Raw genomic sequence first — 20,476 nt, forward strand, 5'->3', positions numbered from 1 at the left:
AAATTTTCTTCGGTGTCCTGGATCGGCCTCGAGATACTGGAAGCTCTGGTTGTGTGACAGGCTGATCAGTCCGAGGCAAGGTCGAGGACGGGACCAATTGAGCAACTAAGGAGGAAATCTGAGTGGTGAGTATAGACCTTCAAAATACTGAAAGGAATCGACAAAATAGAGCAGAGATTATTTACATTGTCCAATTTGACACGGACAAGAGGACATGAAATGAAGCTAAGGGGGGACAAGTTCAGGACTAATATCAGGAAGTTCTGCTTCACACAGAGAGTGGTTGACATCTGGAATACTCTCCCAGGAGAGATTATTGCAGAATCGACAGTCCTAGGCTTCAAAAGCAAACTAGATGCATATCTCCTTGAGAGAGGCATATAAAGATATGGTTGGCTATAAAATAAGCCAGGTGTATACCTGGCAGGGCCTCCGCGTGTGCGGATCGCCGGACTTGATGGACCGAAGGTCTGATCCGGAGATGGCGCTTCTTATGTTCTTATGTTCTTATTTCAGCATGTCCTCCAGCATCGGCACCGAGACAGAAGATCCTGACCTCGTAGGTGCAGCAGTATGCTCCGAAGAGGGCGACCTCGAAGGTGAGTATTCCCTTATCTTGGAGGTACGCTTGGAAGATGGACGTGCAGAGGAGTCTGGTGGCTTCTTGGGTACGGTACCTGAAAGAGAACCCGGAGACTTACCCCCCATAGAAGACTTCGCAGATGGCACCGTCTTCGAGGGAACCGAAGCAGGTAAGGTCGAGGCCTTCGAGACCGAAGCTCCAGCCGGAGCCTGGGTCGAAGCCTTCAAGACCGTAGTCGTCGATGTCGTCGAAGTCGAAGCCTTCGAGACCAGGGCAGCCGCCGAGGTCGAAGCAGAATCCGAAGGTTGCTCCATGTCTCCGAAAAGTTGAAAAAATTGAGCGCACCGGCATCGAAAAGCCCGTGGAGTAAGAGTGAAACAACGGTGACAATCTTCTGGGGAATGAGTGGGACCCAGGCACTGTAGACAGCGGCAGTGGGGATCGGTGACCAAAATCACACGATTACACTGGCGACAACGTTTGAACCCGGTAAGAGGCCGGGACATGGAAAAAATAAAGTCCGTGTCGAACGAAAGGAGCAAATGGGCCTAGGCCCAAGGCTCACTGGACGGACACGAAATCAAAGAAACAATTGAAACTTTTTTATTATTATTATTTTTTTTTTTTAAGAAAACGAAAAAGAAATAGGAGAGCACAGTGACCGAACTTAACTGAAAGAAAAGAAACAGCCGCGGTGAAGAGAAGGCAATGCTGCAGAGATGTAGAAAAACGTGTCTTCTTGTCTCCGCGGAATTAAACGAACTGAGGATCCTCTCAGGAGATGCGCCCCCTAGTTCGGGCGGGAAGGCACGCGTGCATGCGCGGTACAGTGCTCGAAAGATCGAGATCTTCAAGCAAGTTTGCTTTCGAGGCTGTCCGCTGCGGGGCTCCGTCGGTGACGTCACCCATGTGTGGGAATATGCTGCCTGCTTGTCCTGGGATAAAATATTTCTCAAAAAGTTTTTCAACTGCTTTCTAAATCATATATAACTCATTTGCACACATAGCTCTATTACAAACATCAAAATATGAGAGCGAGCATAAGGGCAAGAATAGATTTTAAGGTTCCAACTAGAAGCTTAAGATCAGAAGATGAATATCGCGTATCGATACCTTCTGGTATAAGAGACATCACAATCTTTGTACAAGATTATGATGTCTCTATAATTTTAAAATAATTATATGGGAGTTTTTTTCTTAACCACCTACAATAGGTTGTGTGGTCTTTTACTCAACCAGAACCTACTCTGACTTGCTGCTACAGCGCCATGAGCCTTCATTCAAAACTGGTTGTTTTTATCCCTCTCCACTCTAGCATAGCCATCACAGCAACAATCTTCAGATACAGTCCAAAGAGAAAGGCTACTTTCAGAACCCAGTAAACAGATTCTGAATCCTACAATGGGGGCATATGATGAATCCTACAATGGTTGATATCCCATACCTTTCAGAGGCTGCAAACACTGTTAGTCTGATGAACAGAAGCCTTCTTGGGAATCAAACTCAGGTTTTCAGCAAGTCAATCTGTATCATTATGACCACCCTATAAGACTTGATCTGATGTTCTTGACATTTTTTTTTTCTTTAATCTCATTTTAAATCAAAAATCCACATCTTTCGGAAGCATTGTTAACTCTTGGTCTATGCCACTTCAAACACCATGATGTCAACAGCAACACCAGTGCTGCTTCTCTTACCCTTCTGAAAGGGTTCATGCAATTAAGGTTCTACAACTGTTAGCATCCCTTCCATACTCCAGATGGAATCTGCATGCATGGTTCTGGCTCATTATATTGCAAACCATATCCTATTTGGATAAACGGCGCTATATAAATATAATTATTTCAAGATAATTGCAAGTAGTTTGTGTGACACCCTGTCTCCTCTGTCCATCTGTGTAAGATGATGTCAAATTTAACAAAAAAAAAAAAAAAAAGAGACATGATTTAAGTTTTTATCAATAGCAGTTTATGTTCTCCAGGGCAAACACGTCAACCATGGTAATGAGAAACAGACAGGCCCTATGCCATGGGAAATTTTTCTCTTTTGTCCATCTAGCTTGTGGTTGGAGAAGGACAGAACTTACATCTGTTTTCTTTGGCTCTGTAAAATCATCAGAGGCCTTTACTATGGAAGACAGAAGGGCTGGGACTATGTCCGGCATTCAGATCCCCATTCCCAATCTCAATAAAACAAGAGTTACAGACTGCAAAGTTATTTTTCCAGAAGGACAAAAAATATCCATGCAAAGACTAGGCAGATATTCAGAGAACACAGCCATGTATTCTCTCATACCTCTGCTGATGATTGCTAACCATCCCCCTCCTTTACAAAGCCGTGGTAGCGTTTTTAGTGCAGGCCACCACAGTAACAGCTCCAACGCTCATAAAATTCATATGAGTGTCCGAGCTGTTACCACCCCAGCTGGTGCTAAAAACGCTAGCACAGCTTTGTAAAGGAGAAGGTATGAAAGTTATCAATTTTGCATCAGACTCTGGATTGTTCAAGACAAGATTTACATTAATATAATGTAAGTCATCAACTGTGCCTAGTCTAACAAGACGCATATACTGCCCCTGACTGTACTTTCTGCAGGACCACTGTAAATCACCTTTCTGAAGTACCTCTCCTTTTCTTTGATGGCCAAATGGAACAACAGATGCTAATAAATCACCAGCTACTAAGTGATTAAACAGAATTTTCTATAAGACCAACCCAGAATAGAATTTATATACAAGCTAGACAAGCAACATGGGGCATCATGTGTCAATAAAACAATTAAATGAATTTGTAAATAATGAAAATTACAATATAAAATAATCATAATTATTGTTATTATTATCAATTATTGTGGGTTATTTTTATTTATTGTCTATTAAGCTTAAAATTTACATCCTGCTTGATCAAAGGGATCTCTTAAATGTTACAGCTTAGGGGCCATAATCCCCCAAATTCAATAAATAGCACCCAAAGTTAGGCATGCAATTGGGTGTGTAGTTATAGAAGAGGGTATTTAGTTGGCAATAACCATCAATAGTTGGCCTTAGCAAACATTAATTGGCAATAATTTGTAGTTGCATGTGTCAGCTAACTTACGCCCCTATTCTATAAATGGAATGCCTAATACCTATGTTGCACAACTCCAGTGGGTGTGAAACTGGGAGGGGTATGGGAAGGTCAGAGGGCAAGCCAAGCAATTATGTGTGATCTTGTAGAATATTGCCATCTATGCATACAACTGTTAGAACTTAAGTGCAAGCACCTGTATACTAGCCTAGAGCTGGCATAATGGTTTCACCTAAAGTTAGGTGTGAAAATGTGAACTTAAACTAATATTATACCCCTCTCTCTCTATCTCTCTGCATATATAGTAGATATAGATATATACACAGATTGGTGAAAATGATTACTATAATAGTCTAATCAAACTGAATATTTCCATGACTTTTGTTAGTTGAACAGAAGCTCTCTATCAAATACAAAGTAAAAAAAAACTCACCAATAAAACCCAACCCCTAACACATAAACAAAAAAATAACAATAGTCTACATTGCTTCTACTTTGAGCTCTCTTGCTACAAATGGCAGTGAGTTCTGAAGTAGGCTATTAACGTCCCTCAGCCAGCCTTCAATATCAGTGATGACTTACATAAAGGTGTTCATAAGAGTATAATCAATGAACCACTTATCTGGTATGTGAAGTAAGAAGGCTATAAAGTACGAATTCCTGTGCTTGTATCAATTTCGCCTTCTTACTTCACATACCAGATAAGTGGTTCATTGATTACACTCTTATGAACACCTTTATGTAAGTCATCACTGATATTGAAGGCTAGCTGAGGGACGCTAATAGTGCTATGATGGTCCCTCCATGCAACCAGTGCTTGTACTTTTGTTAGTACTTTTGCACTTTTCAGTTGGTGACTGAGCACTTTATTAGCACTTGTTGCACTTTATCCATTATTGTAATATTTTTTGTATATTTAACTTGTGAAAAGTTTTTTAGTATCAAGTATTTAACACAAGTAATTATATTTAAATACCTCCTTAAGTTTTTGATGTAAAACCATAGTCAACTGAATTGGTGAAAATTGTACCAAAACCAGATCAAAATGGAGGTTCTATTTGTGATTTGTAAACAGTTGTACAGAAATATTGTCCCAATTTAAATAAAAAATTGTAAGTGTTCAAGGCTTGTGCAAATGAGAACAGAGTCTGCAGGGATGGGGCAGAGATGGAGACAGAGCTCAAGGGGATGTGGCAAGGACGGAGTTGTGAGCACAGGGTGGGAATGAGTACAGAGCTTACAGGGACAAACTTTGTCCCCATATCATCCTCTACCCTGGAGTCCTAAAGAGCTTGCCTATTCCTCACTATAAAAAATGTGATAGTGAAACAGTACCACCCACTAACAGTACTATAGGTAGAGGATTCCCATTTAGCTTAGAGGAAACAATAGCACGCCTAATTATTTTGAAATCTTTGATGCATATGTCTGCATCCAATAAACTCCAAATAGTATGTCAAGAGACCCAGTGTTTCAATAAATATTATTAGTATATATGGTCTCTAAAGGTATATCTTCATGGATACTTTCTAAAGTTTATAAACCTCATTAGTGTCGGCTGCATGAAAACAAACTTTCTTCCATACAGACGAGTGACACGCTGAGATTGATAGTGCAATTTTCTTTATTAACTCGTGAAGTATAAATAGTCATACTCATCTCAGTCTACGCAGGTGGAGACAACTATGTTTCGCCCTAATCGGGCTTTATCAAGGAAAGTCCCCCTATAAAGTGCAAACAGCAATTCAAGTATTATAAGAAGCAATAAATATATTTTTAAATACACTTTTAAATAACTCAATAGCATTTTATAAAACCCACCCGCGTAGACTGAGATGAGTATGACTATTTATACTATATGAGTTAATAAAGAAAATTGCACTATCAATCTCAGCGTGTCACTCGTCTGTATGGAAGAAAGTTTGTTTTCATGCAGCCGACACTAATGAGGTTTATAAACTTTAGAAAGTATCCATGAAGATATACCTTTAGAGACCATATATACTAATAATATGCATCCAATAAAGCCAGTAAATGTAACACATATTATGCATTTTCATTATGGAAATCCTGAAAATCTGACTGATTTTCAGCCCTCAAGGACCAGATTTGGGGACCCTGATTTAGATGATGATGAGCTAAGCCAAAACAAGAACAAGAACACACAAAGGACAACAGGTTAAATAATTATTATAAAATCCATATCAAATAGCTAAGCTAAATAAAGATACAAAAGAGTGGTGGATATAGAGGACAGGGGTAGAGATGAGGGCAGTGTCTGAATTCAAGAATGAATCAGACAAGTGCAGAGGATTTCTAAGGGAGAGGAAGGAATTGTAGAGATGAGTAATAAGTGGTGCAGATGGGTCACTATGTTTCTGTTAAAACAGCCATATGCTGAACTAGCAGTGAATATACTGATATCATATAATATTATTATTACAGTGTATTATCATTATTTTCTGTCTAAAGTCACTAAGTTCAAAGACAAAAAAGTAAAGAAAACAAAATCCAACACAGATAACTTCTTATATCTTGTAAGCACAAGCCAAATATCAAACCTGACATAAAAATCTAATTAAACTTTCGGGCATCAAATAAGTTTAAAGAAAAATGCTAGGTTTTAACATGTTAGTGACAACATTAACCCCCCCCTCCCCTTTTACAAAACCGCAATAGCGGTTTTTAGTACAGGCTGGCACGCTGAATGCTCTGTGCTGCTCCTGATGCTCATAGGAGACCAGTTTCAGGACAGTAGCACAATCTGTACTAATACTTCACACCTGGCCTATAGCAACTCACTATATTGTGGTATAAAAAAAGAAGGGAAGAGATTACAACTACTATAAAACATGGCCGCAAGATTAGCTCTCAAAAGGAATCAATAGAGGGCAAGTCCTCTATTAGAACAACTGCACTGGCTGAGAATGAAAAAGAGAATCCAGTTCAAGACAGCCTTCATGGGCCACAAAGCGATCTATGGAGAAAACTCGAGAGACTAACTTCTGATATTAAAGTCCCACACTCCTTCTTCAATTCATGTGTATCACAATGCTTCAACCTATCCTTCCCACCACCTCAACAAGTACGATGGAAGATGTTTGAGACTACTTTTGAATACCAAGGACCGCTCATTCGTAACAAACTGCCAACATAACTAAGACAACCCAGCACCTACCTTGACTTCAGAAAGAAACTTAAGACATCTCTCTTCTCCCTATAGCCACTCTCTTATCCTCCACCCCTTCTTCCTATCAATTACTTCTCATTCTAACAATGTAACTTCAAGAACTTGATCTAAATCTTATTGTAAACTGCTTAGATTCCTTGTAGAAATTTGTGGTATATAAGACACTGTATTGTATTGTATATGTTCATTTTTAAAAGGGTCAACAGCAGCCTAAAAAGCAACTCTCTTGCAGCTCTCTCAGCTTCAAGTAAACTTGAAGAAAGCTCATACCTTCAGCCGCTATCTGGAATCCCCCAGCACCCACCTGAACACACTGCTCACCCCCATCTGGTCACCGGCACCAACGCACAGGACATGCCGGTGCTGGTGCCCGAAGATCTGCGTCTCCTTCTTTGCTGGCCCTTGAGCATCTGCGCATGCTCAAAGCCTTCGAGTCCACGCTCTCTCCGAGATTCTCGCAGATCTTCGGGTACAGGCACTGGCATGTCCTATGCGTTGGTGCCGCTGTCCAGATGGGGGTAAGCAGCATGTTCGAGTGGGTGCTGGGGGATTTCAGATCACAGCGGAGGGGTGCGACGCGAGCGGGGGGATGACGGATCACAGGGGGGAGGGTGCAGGATTGCAGAGGGGGTGGGCGGATCACACGGGGGGGCCTTCAGGGGAGCAATGCCAGTTCTCAGGGGGGGTAGAGCAGCGCCGCTGGCCTCGGGGGTGGGTGGGAACGTATCAAGCAAGTTTCCCTTAGTTCCTATGGGGAAACTCGCTTTGATATACGATTATCTTGGTTTACGAGCATGCTTCTGGAATGAATTATGCTCGTAAACCAAGGTACCACTGCATTTGGTATGCTTCCATTTTACCTCATTCCTCACTTTACTTTGAGTCGCTTCAATAAGAGCTCCCAAAGAGCACACTTGTTCACATATCCTTCAATAAAACTGTCAATATAAAAGGTTCCTAGAGAGAATTTTTTCTTTTCAGTCGGCCAAAATGAATACTTGGTTTGCTAAAATTGCTTTAGACGATTCCTCCTATCTAGACTTTAGAAAACAGATAAATAGATCCTAATATTGTTTCTTAATTAATTACTATCCTTAAATCGTTCTTACTTCTCAACATAGTCAAGTTTTATCATGTAGGTCCTTCAGAACTTCAAATCTGATGTTTGCATTTGTACTGTTTATATTGCATTGTATGTATTTGCATTCAATTGTTGTAAACTGCCTAGAACTTTCAGGTATGGCGGTATACAAAAATAAAATTATTATTATTATATCTAGATAACTACAAATTGGTTATTCCAATATCCAGGGCATAATACTTTTAGCTATTCTCTGGGATGCAAAGCAAAGAATATTTGCAAAACAAAATGCAGTCTGTCTGAGAACCATAATGGTTCCTAAGTTTAGAACTCATTCCTTGTTAAGCTGTTTGTGAACTGACTGGAACTGTCAAAGATGCAAAGTGTCAGGGCATTATTGTATGGGAAGAGGTTATTCAGATACTCTGTATAATTGCAAAATGAAGAGCACTGCTTTTCATGCTTTTCAGATTGGTTTAATATGTTGCAATGAAGTTTAGCACTGTCTACCCTCAGATGGAAAGAATGTATGAGTATTAATTATTCTCCTTGAAATTTGGGGGCATCTGACACTACTATCCCTATCACCGTCTGCAGAGGTAAGTAAATCTTCAGAAGACTCTAAGTACACTAAGAAGGACATAATTGCAACATTTACAGACTTGCAGAGAGTCCCAAACTTCATTAAACCTGACTCATAAAATCTACCTTCTCTGAGGTTACTCCCACATCATCCTGCCATTTTATTTATTCAAAAATAGGCTTAAAAAAAAACCCAAAATTTATCGACAAACCAATATCTAAACCAAAAAATGATATTGGTAAAAACATTTGCTCCCAGTGAGAGCAATCATGGTCTATGAAAGTTAAATAGATATTAATAAGACATTAGTAAAGGCACTCCAACCCTTTAGTCACCATTAGGCCCCAGGCAGGAACCCATAGGTGACTAGCACCAGACCCAAAAGTCTTAATAAGTCCTGCCCAGTAGATCATAATGTCTATAATTTCAAATGTTTTAGTAAAAAAGTGAAAAGTAGAAAAACATTTGGTGAGAGCTCACAGTAAGAGAAAAAAGAATTGGAGCATTTCAAAATCCCTTAGACTAATCAAAGTTTCAAAAATTTCATCAATGGTTTCATCAAAAATATCTACTCAGTAGCGATTCAATAACTGATGTAGAAACAAACTTAAACGGCTGTAGCAATAAATCCAATGCTACTTAGCTGGACTGTTGAGTTTTCCGTCACCACTCAGATATTCTGTCGCCATTTCCTTGAGTGGGTGACCAGAGCATTGGATAGAGAATGTGCGCTAGATGTGGTGTATTTAGATTTTAGCAAAAGTCTTTGACAGTGCTCCACACACACATCTAATAAATAAATAAACTGAGTGCCCAAAGTCACGGGCTAGGTCAGGAAATGGTTGAGTGGAAGGTGACAGAGGGTAGTGAACCCTCGGTGGCTAATCTTTATGTCTCTAAATTTGAAGCAGATCATATATATTCTGCACCAATATTTCAAAATGTAAAATTATGGAAACGCTATTTGGATGACATTGATCTTCTGGGGTGGATCATATGTAGAATTGGAAAATTTCCTCACATGGATGAATACCTTGGATCCGCATCTCACCTTTACTATGACAGTTCATCCTAATAAGATTGCATATTTGGATTTAATGATTTCTAAAGATCAATCTATTCAAACTACTCTGTATAGGAAGGAAGTTGAACGGAACAATTTCTTACATTTCTCGAGCTACCATCCGTACTTTCTGAAATATAATATACCAGTGAGTCAGTTCTTACGAATCAGACGGATTTGTTCTGATCGAAATGAGTTTGAAAAACAGTCAGAAATAATGACTCAGAGATTTCGTGAGAGACAATATCCAAAAAAATCTATCAGGAAAGCATATCTTCGTGCTAAATATGCTAATAGATCTTTACTGATTCAAGAAAGTAAAAATAACAAAAATAATGAGATTGATGAGAACTTGATTTGTGTGCTCCCCTATACAGATTTAAGTAGTATGTTTTTTCAAAGTATTAAGTCCCATTGGCCTGTGTTAGAGCTTCACCCATGTTTTCAATTATATCCGACAGTCTCTTTTAAGAGAGGTCGAACTATTGGAGAGTTTTTGTCTTTACAAAAATTTGAGGAAAAAGATGAAGCTACAAAGGAACAAAGGTTTACTCAGGAAATGTGTGGACAATGCCAGTGGTGCTCACAAGCAATTGTGGGCCCTGAATGGACTCACCCAGGTACCAAGAGGACTTTTAAATTAAAGAGAAAAACTTCATGTAACAGCACCCATGTTATATATGCGATAGTATGCCCATGTGACCTTGTCTACATTGGAAGAACTAGTAGGAAAATTATGGTCAGGCTGATGGAGCACAAATCTAAAATTAACACTGGAAGTTTAGAAGCGCCGCTCATTCAACACTGGCAGGCCATGAGGCATAAAATAACAGATCTTAAATGGAGAATAGTTGAAAGCATTGAGATAGGGTGGGAGGGTGGTAACCATGTGGAGCGTCTAAACTTTAAAGAACAACTGATTTTTTTCTCTGAACACTGTCAAACCAAATGGCCTGAATTCTGAAGTAGAATGGATGACATTAGTTTAAATTACTCCCTGCTTTCTTGTGATTCTGATTGGGTACGTCTGTATGAGATCATCACGTTTACCCCTGGGATAAAAGAAACGCCGCTGCCATGTCTCTGCTTTAAACACTATCGGCAGTATTCATGGAACCGGCATAACAAAGGTATGTGCTAAGATTTTCTGTTTTTCTTTATAAAAACTGTTTTTGGCTACTGATATGGGCTTGAAGATATGTCTGTATGGGTTAGTTGATAAATATAAGAGAAAGTGGTATGATTGAAACGTTTTCTGGTGACTCTCTTTTTCTTTTTTGTCAGGGGAAAATACCTTGATAAAGCCCCCTGGGCGAAACATAGCCTATGTTGGTGAAGAGCCCCTGCTATGCTTTTCTAAAAGAGATGAGTACCTTTCTAACTTATTTATAATTAAAATATTTAAATAAGAAAAATATTTTAAAAAATATATAAAATATCAAGACCGATGAAGACTTTAGTGCAAACAATTCTGTGAATTGCTTCACAGCTTGCACCGCTGAGGTCCTAAACGGGAATAAGACTTCAATCTTTTTTTTTTTTTTTTTTATTTATTTATCATTTTAATGCATCCTTTACAAGATGTTTAAAGAAATACAGAAATATATTATTCTCTTAGTCATATTACATACCAAGAATTGAAATTTAAACATCCATATAAATCATATAATACAGTCCACAACTTAAGGAGAAGAGACAAGATGAAAGTAAAACCCCTCGGGAAAGGGGAATATACAAAGGAAACTAAAAACTTTAAGAAATAGAGCAGTCAGATCTTACCTATCCAAAATAAACTTAACCGCATTATTAACCTGTATCATTCGGACTGTGTAGAGATACCTTTACCTTCAAGGAAAAAACCTAATTGGGAAGGTTCGAAAAATATATATTTACTTCCTTGATAGGAAATAAAACATTTACAAGGAAATCGCAACTGAAAACTTGCCCCCAAAGCAATCACCTTTGATCTATGTAACAGAAATTCTTTCCTTCTGGACTGCGTCCACCTTGAAACATCAGGAAATATATATACCCTTTCCCCCAAATAGGAAATCTGCTTTAAATTGAAATATAATTTCAGCAACATCTCTTTATCTTGAAGAAATACCAACGAGACCAATAAAGACTTCAATCTAAGGTTGTATGTATGTGATAATATGGGAGGGATAACATTCTGTGAGATGAGGTCAAATAGAGGGATGTAATAGGGTCTGATGGGCATCTAATAGGCTTGGCTGACGACAGAAATTGCACAGTTTCTTCCTCTGTGATTTCAGAGAAAGAAGAAACGTCAGAGGTAGTTGACAGAGGTACAAGAGGGTGGGACCAGACAGGAGAAGCTTCTTGAGTTGTTAGGGAGAAGGATGAAGGAGCAGTATGAGTTTGAAGTTCAGGAGAGTGGATAGTGGGCAGGGCCAGATTTAGATGAAAAGAGGCCCTAGGCTATTTCACTTATGAGGCCCTTTCACCTCCCATTTTTAAATTACATGAGAGATAATAAAATACATCATTACTGTGATATATATCAATGTTAAATGAAACATGTTGTTATTGGTACTAACCTTTATAAAAAATGTGACAGATAATAAAAAAAAAAAGTCGAGAACACTTATTTGGACATTTATTCTCAGCACCATATATAGTACTTGTAACAATAACTAATCAAACATAACACACAACATTGCCCCTTCCTATGTTCATAGTACCCCCAGTGCGTCCTTCCTCACCTCACCCCCCCACCGATGCCCGCCTGCCTCCCATCCCCCTTCCATTGAACACCCCCCATGCCATCCTGCCTGCCTGCCTTCCATTAAACCCCCCCCACCCCCTCCAATGCCAGCCTGCCTGCCTCCCATCCCCCTTCCATTGCCCCCCCCCCCCCGATGCCAGTCTGGGACGCCCTGTCTTGACGGATCCACATTTTGCCTCTCTCCCCGTGGGGCTGGGCTTTGCCCAGCTGTTTCCGGACTGACGTCTTTCCCTCCCCGATCCTCCTCCCAGGGCAAGAAAAAGAAAGGGAGAAGCCGAGTCGGCGCCCCATTGCGGCCAGAGCCGGTTCCGATTCCGAAGTGTAGAATTTCTCCTTATTTTCAGTTCAGTGTTTTAGTGTTCACTGGTTTTAGAATAGTGTAATTTTAATTTTGCTAACAATTTAAATGTAGGCCCCTCTTGATCTTGAGGCCCTAGGCTGAAGCCTAGTTAGCCTATAGGAAAATCCGGCCCTGATAGTGGGTAGGGGAGAAGGATGTGACTTTGTAGTGAATTCAAAGGTGATCTTGCGGACCTTGCCATGGAAATAATCAGCCACAGTCAGGGAAGAGAGAAGAGGAGAGGTCAGAAATGGAGGCGCTTTAGAGAAGGGAGTTTAGTGTGGCATTGGAAGAAAGGGAGTTAGCTGGATGTAGTAGTCTTGCTTGACCTGTGTAAGCGTAGAATTAAAGGAGGTCAGCATAAATTTAAAGTAAAGGAATGTATGCACACTGTTATAGACTATGCCTGATGGACGCAGAAGTTAGTCACAGGCATTTAGGCCTAGTTTTTCTTGACCTATATGGGTATGCTTAAAAGTTACAACACGTACTGGCAAGTAGTACAGTTTTATAAGGTGTGTGTACCTTTTATAGGACTGCACAAAGCATCATTCTAGCCAGTGCTGATTTTTTTGGCACTATATATAGAATATGGCCCTTACTGCCTAAATTTGAGTGCCTTTTGTGTACTAAAGTTTTAGAAAACTAGCACTTACACTCAAAAAAGCAGCATTCACGTGCATAAGTGCTAAGCGTGCACTCAGCGGTATTCTATAATATGAGTATGCAAGTCACATGGAGTCAATTCAATAAAGGGTACTATGTGCCAATTCTCATATAAATGGCAATTATGTTTGTAACTGCTGGTATAGTTGATTCATTTGTATCCCGCTTTGTACAAAGCGGGTCACAACAAATATATATACAGTATTATAAAATACACCAATACAGACTAAACACAATAATTAACTTCAAGGCTTCTAGACACCCTCATTCATGTGCCTTTCTTTAGGTGTGCCAGCTCAACGACTGGTATAATGTTGTGCACGCAACAGTACATGTGCAACTGCAAGCCATACCCCCATGTGCACATCCCTCTACAGTCACATGCTATAGCTAATGTATGTTTATAGAATAATTCCTAAGTGCGCTTAAAAGTAACTGCAAATTTGTGCCAATTAATGCCAATTATCAGCCATTATTAGTATTTAAAGCCAATTAGCACCGTCTAATTCTACAATTAAATTAGATATGTAACTGGAACTATTCTATAACTTCTGTGTGCAATTTTGCCTACTAGTCACAAAATTATGTGCACAGGTTTATAGAATGTGGAAAAGAGTGTGTAAAAGCATGGGAGTGTGAATAGGGGAGGTGCATAAATGTGTCAAATATTTCTACATATAGATTAAAAGAATACTTGTATTTGTATGCTACAGTGCTACATCTAGGTGTGCACCTTTATGCTATTGATAGGAATGAGTGGGTGTGCCTAATATGTGTCACATTGGGTTAAAAACTTGTATTGAAAAAAACATGCACTGCCAAGGATAACTATGCAAATTGTAACCTGGAAAATCTAATTGTTTGTACTAGATCCCTAGTTTGTATCTAGTTAGGATACAACCTTGTATAGTAAACGTTTTCTGTAATTATGTCAAATTGTAGTCCATCAACTATATAATATGTATGCTTAACCTGTAAGCAGCCCTGAGCACTTTGGAGACAACGGGACAGAAAACGAATTAAATAAATACATAAATGCTGGTGTGTAAATGTCAACTTTCACTAGTATTCTATAACAGAATTAGAGTGCCCAGATCCTATTATATAATTCATTATATTATATAACCTACATTCTCCCTGTGCCTATACCTACAGGCTAATGGTTGTGTTCAGGTTCTGTGACTCCGCAATCCAATCGGGTTTTCAGGATTTCCCCAATGGATATGCATTGAAAGCAATGCATGCACATAGATCTCATGCATATTAATTGGGGAAATCCTGAAAACCTGACTGGATTGCGGCCCTCAAGGAGGGACTTTGAGACCCTTGTGTTAGAGCTATTATTTTGCTTTGGCTGGAGCTGCTCTTTAATCCAGTGGTTCCCAACCCTGTCTTGGAGGACCACCAGGCCAGTCGGGTTTTCAGGATAGCCTTAATGAATATGCATGGAGCAGATTTGCATGCCTGGCACCTCCATTATATGCAGATCTCTCTCATGCATATTCATTAGGGCTATCCTGAAAACCCAATTGGCCTAGTGGTCCCCTAGGAGAGGGTTGGGAACCACTGCTTTAATCTATTTCCCCCCACCACACACACACTACCACCACCACCACCACCACCACCCAAAGCCTCTGCCCTAGGCCACCTCCTATTCTGTCTAGTGGTTGAGCCGGTCCTGTATGTACTAAACATTTATCCCCACAGGCTCGTAATGGGTTTGGCTCTTAGGATTTCGCTTAGCCGAATTCTGGAGGCAGCTTCAACTTACAGACCCGGTAAAGGAATTCCCCCCCTCCCCTCGGGTTGAATTGAGAGGGGGGGTATAAAAATAAATAAAAGCAACTCGCAGGTAACTGCAAATTAAGCTTTAGAGAAACTAGGGCCCATAAGAAACAAATTCTGATGGAACTGGAAACTCAACAGTAGGCAGAACTCCACGAGGAATAGAAGCGGAATTTGTTTTTACCAAACTTAAAGGATGCTTAAATCTTCAACTTCACCGTTATCAGTGCCCCAGATAACTGGCTGCAGCTCCAGCTCGATTTGCACTTAAGCTGTAACAAGAACGCGAGGCTGGAAAAGAAGGAGCAAACGTGCCGACGGAGGAAGAGCGAGAGACCCGGGTATGAGAACCAAGAGATAGCCCTACAGCTGCTCAGAGTGACCCAGCTTCCTTCCCACCCTCGTTTCCTTTAACACGTTGAGAAGCCCAGAGACTGCCCTTCCTCCTCCGCCTTTAAACTTTTCTTCTCTCATCTACAAACAAATGACATCCCAATAAAAAAAAAAAAAAGGAAGCCCCGCGCTCCAGCAGGAAAAGAGAATGCCAGAGGGGAAGAAGGCAAGCCTCGCTTACTGTGCATGCTCTCTGCCGGACTCGGTACCACAGCCCTCCGCCGCTTTCGGGAGTTCGTTCCTCGTTTGAATGACTTCCCAGCTTTCCGTCAGCACCGCGAAAGGGAGCGGGAGCCAGTCCGAGGGGATAAATCAAGCGCCGAAATTCACGCGGCTCCCCCCCCCCCCTCCTCCTCTTTTCTTAAACACCCACTTCCTTTCCCAAGAGATCAATGTGCAGAGAACTGTTCGTTTCTGGTGGGATTGTTTAGTACAGCGATGCAGTGCACGCTAGCCATGGGCGGGCGCTGCCGCAGCTCTGAGCACAGTAAAAGTGACTGAAAGAAAAGCCGCTGGCCCTTCCTCCCCCCCCCCCTCCTCTTCCAGCCCCGCTCAGAGGCGCCCGCGAGCCACTTAGAGGAGCGCGAGACTCGTAAGCGCGAGAGTCGTAACGGCCTGAACGCGCTGTACCTTATCCCAGGAAGTAGATAAGAGAGAGAATTTGCCAGAAACAATGTCCTTCGGCTTGATTGATCAGCTCGTTCTAGAGAAAAATGCCTTAATAAGTTGGGTTTCCGCTTCTCTTCTCTTTATATTAATAATAATAATAATAACAACTTTATTTTTATATACCGCCATACCAAGGGGCCAGTCCCTCAGTGGCTGGTGAAGGGTTTGGTTTACTTATCTCATGCCACTGAAAGACAAGTGCTTCGGGTTTACTACATTACATTAGCATGCCCCAAAAGGATTTACAATTTAGAAGAGCCTAGTCATATCTAGGGATTGCATGACTTCATTAAATTTCATGACACAGATAACTTGGTTTGTGCCACTGTAGCTGAAAAGAGTGTTAATCTTATTTAAGTGTCAATTTGCAGAAACAAAATTCTGTTTTTGATATTGTTTTGGATCATTGATTTGACCATATCCACATCATTCATTCTCTTCTTGGTTGGGCTGAGAACTTTTCAGCACCCAAGGGAATGAGAATAATGAATGAGATTTTCTAGAATGTTTAGAATTTGTAATAGTAAAAGATTCCATAAGATATTCAGGAATTGAACCTGTTAGTGCCCTAACACTATCCAGTGCAATTGGCGATAGAAAGCAGTGACATGGGTCATACTTCTTAAATTAAAAATCAATTTGACTACTGCATTCTGAATTATGCGTAGTCTATGAAGATTTTTCTGGGTACCAGCAAGATGAACAATGTTACAATAGTCCAACTGACTAAGGCCAAGTGATTGAACCAACAATCAAAAGGAGTTAATATCAAAATATCTCTAATAGTTCTTAGTTTCCATAAAGTATAGAAACCCTTTCGGACCAACGAGTCAACCTGATTTTTCATAGTAAGGGTATGATCTAGAATTACAGACCTGTGCACGTGCAGATGCCCACCCGACACGGCTCCGAGCATGAAAACAAGTTGAAGGGCGGGACTGGAGCAGAATGGAGTGGAATGGGGCGGGGCTGGGTGGAACTAAACAGGCCTGGGGGTGGGGTCATGGGTCTGGATTTTAAAATAGTAAAATCTGGTTACCCTAGGTATGGGAAGGTTGTAGAGTGAATAGTTTTCTATTTGATTCCTCTAGGATTTGGGAATCTTATTCTCATATGGTTGCTAATCAGGTTATATTTGTCTTTGGGTGGTATTTTGATTAAAATCAACAAGTAGTCTGGTGATTCACTATGAAAGATTAAAAAGGTCAGTGTGCAAACTGTAGTTTAAAAATACACCTTACTTGTTTTACTACTTGAGATCTAGCTAGGTACTTGGGACCTGGGTTGGCCACCATTGCAAACAGGATGTTGATGGACTTTTGCTCTGTCCCCGTATGACAATTCTTATGTTCTTTAGTTCAAAGGGGAACCAGTGTAGTTCAGGTACAGGGATATCACATCATTACATTAGCGTAGGGGTGTCGAACTTAAATCACATAAGGGGCCGAAATCTTAAACACAGTCTGTCGGGGCCAAATTTTTTATTAAGATAACTTAGGGGCCCTTTTATTAAAGTGTGTCAACCGATTTAGCGCGTGCTAAAGATTAGTGCATGCTAAATGCTAAGGCATCCATTATATTCCTATGGACATCTTAGCACTTAGCATGCGCTAAATGGGTTAGTGCGCCTTAATAAAAGGACCATCCTGGGGGAAACAGGAAGTTGTGTCATTGAAGACAGACCACGGCAGACGGAAAACAGGAAGGGGAGCCGCGGACAATGTTGCTGAATCACTGCCGAGGCCGGCAGATTTTTCAGCGTGGGACCAGCGTGGGAGGGAAGACATGCTAGGCCATGAGAAGGGGAAGTTCCGGAAACCCTGCCGTGGGCCACATAAAACAGCCAGGTGGGCCGGATTCAGCCCACGGGCCTTGTGTTTGACACATGTGCATTAGTGTCTTCTATTCTGCCAATACCTTTTGGTTCTAGGCGGATTACAAAAGACTTGGTCTGGGTATACCCAGTGGGATTACAAGATAGAGCCTCTGTAATTTTCAATTTCTGCAAGCAATCCATGCAGAAGTCTTTTAAATTTGTTCTGCATCTTTTTCTTATTTTTTTCACTTAAAATTTGTCTTTTTGGCTGTCTTGAGTACCTCGAGACCCCTTTGTGGTGGTCCTCTATCGGAGAAAAGGACTCAGCCCCATGGAGCCGGACTACTGCTTCACTGAGAAACTTCAGTGGATCTGTGGAGCCAGCCCACTGTGTGCCACCCTTCCTGGATTCGGGGTCCATTCCTCTGGAAGCTTGCTTGCCCGCTGACCTTGTTTCAAGTTAAAATAGAGGGATTAAAAATAAAAACAACAGACTAGGACATATAAGCATAAGAGCATTTTGACTAGAGACACAAAAAGGGGAGAAGGGAAAAAATACAATATTAAAAAAAAAAAATGAATATGAAGGCCTTACACATTGGGAGGGGGTAAAGGTAAAGTACTACACTACCTAAGGAAGGAGAATTCTTAGGGAGCAAAGGTCTTTAAATAGAAAGGTCTTTAGATTCGTCCTATATATGGGTAAGGATGACCCACGCCTAGAAAATGACATCAGAGGAAGAGCCAACATATGGCAAGAAGGGATGGGGAAAGTGTGTGTGTGGAAGTGAGAGAGGGGCAAGGGAGGGGCACCCCAACCCCGGGCACCTCTCACACTCACTATGCCACTGAGTGTTTTTTTGAAATCTGATTGTGTAGTGTGTAGTAGTTTATGGTGTTCTAGGTACTTTGTGATTTAATTTGTTACCACACTTTCTAACAGCTTGATATGAAGTGGGATTGAAGCTACTGGTCTATAATTCTTGACATTGTTCATTTCTCCTTTTTTGATCTTTTAGAATGGTATTAGAATGATTTTTCCTAGGTGCTCAGGGAATATTATTTTTCTAGTGAGTTGTTCAGCCAGTCTAATGGATGAATTTTTTTTGTAGGAAAATTGGTCAGATATCAAGGCCTAGATTCACTAAGCTTACCGATTGTGTCCCGACCACTTTGTGACCCCGACACAATTTACTAACCCGATCCAATCCATGCATGAAATGGCATGCAAAAGTAGGCAGGCAGCAATTCACTAAACAAATTCAAGAACACCGACTGGGCTGGCTGATTGGGCATCCTCCTGTCGGTGATGGGACAGGTGGCCGCGACCACGGCCGCTATACTTATTGCAGCAGGGAGATCCCTTGCTGCCATAAGTATAGCGGCCGCGTCTACTTACAATGTAAACCAGCATTTTGCTGGCCTACATTTTAAGCGTCTCTTCCTCTACTAGGGAGACGCGTAGGGCCGCCTAGGTTTGCCTAAGGCCCTTAGGCGAGCTTAGGCGTCTTGCGGGCATCCCTAGGCTCCTGGAGGCACCTTCAATATAGGCGGCCTGCCTGGGGAGCATTTTTTTAAAAAAAACGTGCATCCCGATTGGCTGATTAGACAGCTGTAGGATGCCTACAGCTGCCTAAAATCGGGATGCACTTTGGAGAATCAGGGCCTTAGTGCAGGCACTAGTCTTATCCATACTGGATTACTGCATTATTGTTTATTTGGGAGCTCCAAAGAAAACCCTGAGAAAATTGAAAATAGTACAGAATACGGCTGTCTGACTGATATTTGGGTTGAAGAAAAATGACCATATTAGTTCTTCCGACTGTTATACTGGCTCCCACAAGGCACGAGTACTATTCAAATTCTCTTGCATCTGTTTTAAGCTGGTTTGGGGATTTGCCCCAACTTACCTTTTATCTCATTTTGTGTTATACAGCCCAAGGATAACTAGGAATTCCAATCTACTTACTTATCCAAAAATTACTGGCTGCAGATACAAGACTTTTTTGGATAGGACTCTTGCATTTCAAGCAAGTAAGCAGCAGTCCTGTTGGGGGTTAATTGCATTGGTAGAGTTATGCTGTCTTATGGTACATTTTGAAAAGTAATTAAGTCAGCGTTAAGAACATAAGCAATGCCTCTGCTGGGTCAGACCTGAGGTCCATCATGCCCAGCAGTCCGCTCACGCGGCGGCCCAACAGGTCCAGGACCTGTGCAGTAATCCTCTATTTATACCCCTCTATCCCCTTTTCCAGCAGGAAATTGTCCAATCCTTTCTTAAACCCCTGTACTGTACTCTGCCCTATTACTCCCTCTGGAAGCGCATTCCAGGTGTCCACCACTCGTTGGGTAAAGAAGAACTTCCTAGCATTCGTTTTAAATCTGTCCCCTTTCAACTTTTCCAAGTGTCCTCTTGTTCTTTTATTTTTCGAAAGTTTGAAGAATCTGTCCTTCTCTACTCTCTCTATGCCCTTCATGATTTTATAAGTATC

At 41.0% G+C, this 20,476-nt stretch overlaps 1 protein-coding gene across 8 annotated transcripts in view; it reads right to left on the reverse strand.

Moving 5' to 3' along the window:
* Positions 1–20,476, reverse strand: part of LOC117369236 (ankyrin repeat and fibronectin type-III domain-containing protein 1-like) — a 1,092,487-nt gene that overhangs the window by 1,024,326 nt on the left and 47,685 nt on the right. For 2 of the 8 annotated variants that reach the window (XM_033963491.1, XM_033963486.1), the window contains exon 3: positions 18,266–18,433. The exons of 5 other annotated variants lie outside the window; for them this stretch is intronic. The gene's annotated coding sequence lies outside the window, so the exon portion shown is untranslated. Of the gene's footprint in view, positions 1–15,680; positions 15,819–18,265; positions 18,434–20,476 lie in introns of those variants that run through there. One more of the 8 variants, XM_033963492.1, reaches the window with a different exon arrangement.

This window comes from Geotrypetes seraphini, chromosome 11 (assembly GCF_902459505.1).
Source record: "Geotrypetes seraphini chromosome 11, aGeoSer1.1, whole genome shotgun sequence".
Lineage (NCBI taxonomy): Eukaryota > Metazoa > Chordata > Amphibia > Gymnophiona > Dermophiidae > Geotrypetes > Geotrypetes seraphini.